Source organism: Procambarus clarkii, chromosome 64 (genome assembly GCF_040958095.1).
Source record: "Procambarus clarkii isolate CNS0578487 chromosome 64, FALCON_Pclarkii_2.0, whole genome shotgun sequence".
Taxonomy (NCBI): domain Eukaryota; kingdom Metazoa; phylum Arthropoda; class Malacostraca; order Decapoda; family Cambaridae; genus Procambarus; species Procambarus clarkii.
In genome coordinates this window covers 26572411-26580334 of record NC_091213.1, presented here as the reverse complement: position 1 = coordinate 26580334, position 7924 = coordinate 26572411, and the positions used below count along the sequence as shown (strand labels likewise).

At 43.1% G+C, this 7924-nt stretch overlaps 1 pseudogene; it reads right to left on the bottom strand.

The window, feature by feature from the left end:
* Positions 1-287: 287 nt before the first annotated feature.
* LOC123748256 (5S ribosomal RNA) lies at positions 288-406 on the bottom strand (annotated as a pseudogene).
* Positions 407-7924: the final 7518 nt, after the last annotated feature.

The window sequence follows — 7924 nt, the reverse complement described above, 5'->3', positions numbered from 1 at the left end:
TAAGATGGATGAATAGTAACACAGATCTATCTTGAATTATCTTGAGATGACTTCGGGTCTTTAGTGTCCTCGCGGCCCGGTCCTCGACCAGGCCTCCACCCCCAGGAAGCAGCCCGTGACACCTGACTAACACCCAGGTAAATATTTTACTGCTAGGTAACAGGGGCACAGGGTGAAAGAAACATTGCCCATTGTTTCTCGCCGGCACCCGGAATCGAACCCCGGGACCACAGGCTCATAAGACCAGCGTGCTGTCCGCTCGGCCGACCGGCTCCCCAAAACATTATTGCCAACAGCATTTGGTGTTCCCAAGAGGTCACCCATCCAAGTACTACCCAAACCCATTGTTGCTTAACTTCGCTGATCGGACGAGAAGTGGTGTTCTCAACGTTATATGGCCGTTGGCTGGAGTAAAAAGATTAGGGCTATGGATAGATGGACAGATAGGTAGATCGATGGATAGATAGATGAATACATAGGTGAATGGATATATTGATAAATATGTAGGTTCAATGATATATAGAGGGATTTATAGGTGGATAGAATGATAGATTCATGGATATATATATGGATAGAAAATAGATGGCTAGATAGACAGATGAATGGATAGATGATTGCCTATATGGATGCATAGATGGGAAGATGGATGTATATAAAGATAAATGAAAAGAGATAGATAGATACATAGATAAATAGATAGATACAGAGATAGATACATAGATAGATAGGTAGATAGATAGATAGATAGATAGATAGATAGATAGATAGATAGATAGATAGATAGATAGATAGATAGAATATATATATATATATATATATATATATATATATATAAATATATAATTATATATATATATATATATATATATATATATATATATATATATATATATATATATATATATATATATATATATATATATATATATATATGTCGTACCTAGTAGCCAGAACGCACTTCTCAGCCTACTATGCAAGGCCCGATTTGCCTAATAAGCCAAGTTTTCCTGAATTAATATATTTTCTCTAATTTTTTTCTTATGAAATGATAAAGCTACCCATTTCATTATGTATAAGATCAATTTTTTTTTATTGGAGTTAAAATTTACGTAGATATATGACCGAATCTAACCAACCCTACCTAACCTATCTCTATAGGTTAGGTTAGGTTAGGTAGCTGAAAAAGTTAGGTTAGGTTAGGTTAGGTAGGTTAGGTAATCGAAAAACAATTAATTCATGAAAACTTGGCTTATTAGGCAAATCAGGCCTTGCATAGTAGGCTGAGAAGTGCGTTCTGGCTACTAGGTACGACATATATATATATATATATATATATATATATATATATATATATATATATATATATATATATATATATATATATATATATATATATATATATATATATATATATATATATATATCCTGCTATCCATGGATGAATGGATAGCAGGAGAAATAGATAAATAGTGTTATGACCCAGTGTATATGCCATATATATTAGACATACACAGTGTCCAAACATAAATGATGTTGTATATTTCTTGTCAATACATATATCCATTAATGTATATGGTGAAACCTTGTAATTCAGTTTACAATTGACAAGGTAAACGTTTAATATCAGTTTGTAATAACGGCATTTAATATTTGTCCTGATATAAATGCTGACAACATAATTAGGTTTTAATGTTTAGTTTAAATGTTTAGGCGTGATGTCAAACTTGCTAACTGCTTGTTAACGAGTGAGTGTGTGTGTGAATGTTAACGAGTCAGTGTGTGTGTGAATGTTAACGAGTGAATGTGTGTGTAAATGTTAACGAGTGAATTTGTGTGTGACTGTTAACGAGTGAATGTGTGTGTGTGTGAATGTTAACGAGTGTGTGTGTGTGTGAATGTTAACGAGTGTGTGTGTGTGTGAATGTTAACGAGTGTGTGTGTGTGTGAATGTTAACGAGTGTGTGTGTGTGTGAATGTTAACGAGTGTGTGTGTGTGTGAATGTTAACGAGTGTGTGTGTGTGTGTGAATGTTAACGAGTGTGTGTGTGTGTGTGAATGTTAACGAGTGTGTGTGTGTGTGAATGTTAACGAGTGTGTGTGTGTGTGTGAATGTTAACGAGTGAATGTGTGTGTGAATGTTAACGAGTGAATGTGTGTGTGAATGTTAACGAGTGGTCGTGTGAGAGTGGTGTGTGAATGAGCCATAACCCGGGCAACAACCTTGTTGATGAGTAGTCAAGGTTTACTAATGGTTTAATTGCTATATGCTTGAATTATTTCTTATGTGAACATCTGAGTATGTTTTAATACATTTAGTACTAGATGTAGTTATATTTAGTTGATCATTGAGTGTACTATGAGAAGGTATTAATTCATTTTGTGAATTAATATAATATTAATTGTTTAGACCTTTGGTGTTTGGCAGACCTTTGGTGTTTGGCAGACCTTTGGTGTTTGGCAGACCTTTAGTGTTTGGCAGACCTTTGGTGTTTGGCAGACCTTTAGTGTTTGGCAGACCTTTGGTGTTTGGCAGACCTTTGGTGTTTGGCAGACCTTTAGTGTTTGGCAGACCTTTAGTGTTTGGCAGACCTTTGGTGTTTGGCAGACCTTTAGTGTTTGGCAGACCTTTAGTGTTTGGCAGACCTTTAGTGTTTGGCAGACCTTTAGTGTTTGGCAGACCTTTAGTGTTTGGCAGACCTTTAGTGTTTGGCAGACCTTTAGTGTTTGGCAGACCTTTAGTGTTTGGCAGACCTTTGGTGTTTGGCAGATTTTTGGTGTTTGGCAGACTTTTGTTGTTTGGCAGACCTTTGGTGTTTGGCAGACCTTTGTTGTTTGGCAGACCTTTGGTGTTTGGCAGACCTTTGGTGTTTGGCAGACCTTTTGTGTTTGGCAGACCTTTGGTGTTTGGCAGACCTTTGGTGTTTGGCAGACCTTTGGTGTTTGGCAGACCTTTAGTGTTTGGCAGACCTTTGGTGTTTGGCAGACCTTTGGTGTTTGGCAGACCTTTGGTGTTTGGCAGATTTTTGGTGTTTGGCAGACCTTTGGTGTTTGGCAGACCTTTAGTGTTTGGCAGACCTTTGGTGTTTGGCAGACCTTTAGTGTTTGGCAGACCTTTGGTGTTTGGCAGACCTTTGGTGTTTGGCAGACCTTTGGTGTTTGGCAGACCTTTAGTGCTTGGCAGACCTTTGGTGTTTGGCAGACCTTTAGTGTTTGGCAGACCGTTGGTGTTTGGCAGACCTTTGGTGTTTGGCAGACCTTTAGTGTTTGGCAGACCTTTAGTGCTTGGCAGACCTTTGGTGTTTGGCAGACCTTTAGTGCTTGGCAGACCTTTAGTGTTTGGCAGACCTTTAGTGTTTGGCAGACCTTTGGTGTTTGGCAGACCTTTAGTGCTTGGCAGACCTTTGGTGTTTGGCAGACCTTTAGTGCTTGGCAGACCTTTAGTGTTTGGCAGACCTTTAGTGTTTGGCAGACCTTTGTTGTTTGGCAGACCTTTGGTGTTTGGCAGACCTTTAGTGTTTGGCAGACCTTTGGTGTTTGGCAGATTTTTGGTGTTTGGCAGACTTTTGTTGTTTGGCAGACCTTTGGTGTTTGGCAGACCTTTAGTGTTTGGCAGACCTTTAGTGTTTGGCAGACCTTTAGTGTTTGGCAGACCTTTAGTGTTTGGCAGACCTTTGGTGTTTGGCAGACCTTTGGTGTTTGGCAGACCTTTGGTGTTTGGCAGACCTTTAGTGCTTGGCAGACCTTTAGTGCTTGGCAGACCTTTGGTGTTTGGCAGACCTTTGGTGTTTGGCAGACCTTTGGTGTTTGGCAGACCTTTGGTGTTTGGCAGACCTTTAGTGCTTGGCAGACCTTTAGTGTTTGGCAGACCTTTGGTGTTTGGCAGATTTTTGGTGTTTGGCAGACTTTTGTTGTTTGGCAGACCTTTAGTGTTTGGCAGACCTTTAGTGTTTCGCAGACCTTTAGTGTTTGGCAGACCTTTAGTGTTTGGCAGACCTTTGGTGTTTGGCAGACCTTTGGTGTTTGGCAGATTTTTGGTGTTTGGCAGACCTTTAGTGCTTGGCAGACCTTTGGTGTTTGGCAGACCTTTAGTGTTTGGCAGACCTTTAGTGTTTGGCAGACCTTTGGTGTTTGGCAGATTTTTGGTGTTTGGCAGACCTTTGGTGTTTGGCAGACCTTTAGTGTTTGGCAGACCTTTGGTGTTTGGCAGACCTTTAGTGTTTGGCAGACCTTTAGTGTTTGGCAGACCTTTGGTGTTTGGTAGACCTTTAGTGCTTGGCAGACCTTTGGTGTTTGGCAGACCTTTAGTGCTTGGCAGACCTTTGGTGTTTGGCAGACCTTTGGTGTTTGGCAGACCTTTGGTGTTTGGCAGACCTTTGGTGTTTGGCAGACCTTTAGTGTTTGGCAGACCTTTGGTGTTTGGCAGACCTTTGGTGTTTGGCAGACCTTTGGTGTTTGGCAGACCTTTGGTGTTTGGCAGACCTTTAGTGTTTGGCAGACCTTTGGTGTTTGGCAGACCTTTAGTGTTTGGCAGACCTTTGTTGTTTGGCAGACCTTTGTTGTTTGGCAGACCTTTAGTGCTTGGCAGACCTTTGGTGTTTGGCAGACCTTTAGTGCTTGGCAGACCTTTAGTGTTTGGCAGACCTTTAGTGCTTGGCAGACCTTTAGTGTTTGGCAGACCTTTAGTGCTTGGCAGACCTTTGGTGTTTGGCAGACCTTTAGTGCTTGGCAGACCTTTGGTGTTTGGCAGACCTTTAGTGCTTGGCAGACCTTTAGTGTTTGGCAGACCTTTAGTGTTTAGCAGACCTTTGGTGTTTGGCAGACCTTTAGTGCTTGGCAGACCTTTGGTGTTTGTCAGACCTTTAGTGCTTGGCAGACCTTTGGTGTTTGGCAGACCTTTAGTGTTTGGCAGACCTTTGGTGTTTGGCAGACCTTTGGTGTTTGGCAGACCTTTGGTGTTTGGCAGACCTTTAGTGTTTGGCAGACCTTTGGTGTTTGGCAGACCTTTAGTGTTTGGTAGACCTTTGGTGTTTGGCAGACCTTTGGTGTTTGGCAGACCTTTGGTGTTTGGCAGACCTTTGGTGTTTGGCAGACCTTTAGTGTTTGGCAGACCTTTGGTGTTTGGCAGACCTTTAGTGTTTGGCAGACCTTTGTTGTTTGGCAGACCTTTGTTGTTTGGCAGACCTTTAGTGCTTGGCAGACCTTTGGTGTTTGGCAGACCTTTAGTGCTTGGCAGACCTTTGGTGTTTGGCAGACCTTTAGTGCTTGGCAGACCTTTGGTGTTTGGCAGACTTTTGTTGTTTGGCAGACCTTTGGTGTTTGGCAGACCTTTGGTGTTTGGCAGACCTTTAGTGTTTGGCAGACCTTTAGTGTTTGGCAGACCTTTAGTGTTTGGCAGACCTTTGGTGTTTGGCAGACCTTTGGTGTTTGGCAGACCTTTGGTGTTTGGCAGACCTTTGGTGTTTGGCAGACCTTTGGTGTTTGGCAGACCTTTAGTGTTTGGCAGACCTTTAGTGTTTGGCAGACCTTTAGTGTTTGGCAGACCTTTGGTGTTTGGCAGAAATTTGGCAACTTGGGGCATCTAGCTGGAGTCTAGTGTGCAAAAGTCAATTAATTGTTATGTAACTTATGTTACTATATACACAATGACATAATTTTGATAATAGATTATACAAATAATAATAATTATTTATATATATTAACTACCTTATACATTGTACTCACCTAATTGTGCTTGCGGGGGTTGAGCTTTGGCTCTTTGGTCCCGCCTCTCAACTGTCAATCAACTGGTGTACAGATTCCTGAGCCTACTAGGCTCTATCATATCTATATTTGAAACTGTGTATGGAGTCAGCCTCCACCACATCACTTCCTAGTGCATTCCATTTATTAACTACTCTGACACTGAAAAAATTCTTTCTAACGTCTCTGTGGCTCATCTGGGTACTAAGTTTCCACCTGTGTCCCCTTGTTCGTGTCCCACCCGTGCTGAAGAGTTTGTCTTTGTCCACCCTGTCAATTCCCCTGAGAATTTTGTAGGTGGTTATCATGTCTCCCCTTACTCTTCTGTTTTCCAGGGATGTGAGGTTCAGCTCCTTTAGCCTTTCCTCGTAGCTCAATCCTCTCAGTTCCGGGACGAGCCTGGTGGCATACCGCTGAATCTTCTCTAACTTTGTCTTGTGTTTAACTAGGTATGGACTCCAGGCTGGAGCTGCATACTCCAGGATTGGTCTTACATAAGTGGTATACAGGGTTCTGAAAGATTCCTTACACAAGTTTCTGAAGGCAGTTCTTATGTTGGCCAGTCTAGCATATGCCGCTGATGATATTCTTTTGATGTGGGCCTCTGGGGACAGGTTCGGTGTGATATCAACCCCCAGATCCTTCTCTCTATTTGATTCTTGCAGGATTTCCCCTCCCAGATGATACCTTGTGTTCAGCCTCCTGCTCCCTTCGCCTAATTTCATCACCTTACACTTTCCCGAGTTGAACTTCAGCAGCCATTTTCTAGACCATTCCTCCAGTTTATCCAGGTCATCCTGTCATTGTAATACACTTTGAGTGTTTAAGCTTTCGTAATAAATATTTGGAGGAGTTGTATTGGGTGTCTGTTAATTGCTCTATGAGTGACGCATGTGTGTGGTGTTGGCCAGCGACTGTTGGTGAGTGACGCATGTGTGTGGTGTTGGCCAGCGACTGTTAGTGAGTGACGCATGTGTGTAGTGCTGGCCAGCGACTGTTAGTGAGTGACGCATGTGTGTGGTGTTGGCCAGCGACTGTTAGTGAGTGACGCATGTGTGTGGTGTTGGCCAGCGACTGTTAGTGAGTGACGCATGTGTGTGGTGTTGGCCAGCGACTGTTAGTGAGTGACGCATGTGTGTAGTGCTGGCCAGCGACTGTTAGTGAGTGACGCATGTGTGTGGTGTTGGCCAGCGACTGTTAGTGAGTGACGCATGTGTGTGGTGTTGGCCAGCGACTGTTGGTGAGTGACGCATGTGTGTAGTGCTGGCCAGCGACTGTTAGTGAGTGACGCATGTGTGTGGTGCTAGCCAGCGACTGTTAGTGAGTGACGCATGTGTGTAGTGCTGGCCAGCGACTGTTAGTGAGTGACGCATGTGTGTGGTGTTGGCCAGCGACTGTTAGTGAGTGACGCATGTGTGTGGTGTTGGCCAGAGACTGTTGAAAAGTGACGCATGTGTGTAGTGCTGGCCAGCGACTGTTAGTGAGTGATGCATGTGTGTGGTGCTAGCCAGCGACTGTTAGTGAGTGACGCATGTGTGTAGTGCTGGCCAGCGACTGTTAGTGAGTGACGCATGTGTGTGGTGTTGGCCAGCGACTGTTAGTGAGTGACGCATGTGTGTGGTGTTGGCCAGCGACTGTTGGTGAGTGACGCATGTGCGTGCACGAGTCATGACTGACAGCAGCCAACCCTTGTGTATGTGTACTGGAAATGTTTATTGAGTTACTATTTATTGTGAATCTGTATTATTATGTTATCAGTGTATATGTTTTTACTTGACGCAAAATTTCGTGGTTTATGTGACGAAACTATCATACTATCTTACGGGATATGGTTATGGCCAGCACCACCTTCTGAAGCTCCTATCCTGTGCCCAGAGGGTAAACTCTACCTGCAGGTTGATGGTGTGACAATGGGGGACCCCCAATGAAGGTCCCCATTGGGGGTCTTGTTCGCCCAGTCATTCATGTCTCATGTTGAGTCGTCCATCATACAGACGGAAGGGCTGAACCAGAGTATCTACTTCAGATATGTCGACGACATATTCGTATGTGTTGACAATGGTAACACATTGGAGAGGCTTTGTGGCAAGCTACAAGAATACTCGGGCTTAAGGTTTACTGCAGAGAAAAGTGAAGAAGGCAGGATTCCATTCCTCGATGTTCTCGTTGACGGTAACTCAGGAAA